The sequence below is a fragment of the Echinops telfairi genome, unplaced genomic scaffold, assembly GCF_000313985.2.
Source record: "Echinops telfairi isolate 266 unplaced genomic scaffold, ASM31398v2 ScPeMD7_5;HRSCAF=22, whole genome shotgun sequence".
Taxonomy (NCBI): domain Eukaryota; kingdom Metazoa; phylum Chordata; class Mammalia; order Afrosoricida; family Tenrecidae; genus Echinops; species Echinops telfairi.
The window spans coordinates 35,619,944-35,620,824 of record NW_022103901.1 but is presented as its reverse complement, the minus strand read 5'-3'; the positions used below and the strand labels follow the sequence as shown (position 1 = coordinate 35,620,824).

The window sequence follows — 881 nt, the reverse complement described above, 5'->3', positions numbered from 1 at the left end:
TCGGGGGAAAATATAAATAAGTCAGAAAAGGCCTCATTAGGTTCTAATTTTTCCCAACAATTATCTCACTCTGGGTATGTTCTCTGGCACTTGAAAGGGTTCCCTACCTCATCATTCTCTACCTTCCTCCCCTTTTTATAGAAAAAGAAGGATCTGACTCCACTCCCCGGGAAGCCAACTATACCATCAACCTGATTGTTTTTGTTAAGAGCCAGGATGCTATGTTGCTGTGTCAGTTCTGACTCATAGCTGCCCCGTGTACACAAGAAGGAGCCACTGCCCGGTCCTGCCCCGTCCTCACAGTAAACGCAACAATTTATGTTTGAGCCATGGTTGCAGTCGCTGTGTCAGTCCATCTCCTGGAGGGGGTTCCGGTTTTTGGCTGTCCTTCTACTTTATCAAACATCAAGCCCTTTTCCAAGGACCGCTTCCTTATGAGAACAAATCCAAAGTCCATGAGATGAAGTCACACCATCCTTGTCTCTAAGGACGATTCTGGCTGTACTTCTTCCAAGACAGAGGAGAAGCAGCACCAAGGAGTAGCCCAAATCCTAAGGCTATAGATCCTTGACCGGATGCCCCAGGATAATTTGTTAGTTCCGCAGTGACAGTAGGATCCAAGCGCTTTCAACCCTCCACCTCCCATGCCACATGGGTACCATCACCACCTCTGTTTCATGGGGGAAGGAGCTTGGCATACCAGTAGTAAATAGAGGAGCTGGGGTGCTACATATTAAATTACGCCCCTGCCCAGATATGTGTTAAGGAGCCCAGGTAGCTCCATGGATAAGCACTTGGCTGCCAACGGAAAGGTCGGCGGTTCAACCAGGAAGTTCCACAGGAGAAAGACCTCGTGACCTGCTCCTGTAAAGATGGCAGCC

General features: G+C 48.7%; 1 protein-coding gene across 1 annotated transcript in view; it reads right to left on the bottom strand.

Annotated features, from left to right (window-relative positions):
- Positions 1 to 881, bottom strand: part of RBFOX1 (RNA binding fox-1 homolog 1) — a 1,294,183-nt gene that overhangs the window by 635,249 nt on the left and 658,053 nt on the right. The window lies entirely within an intron of this gene.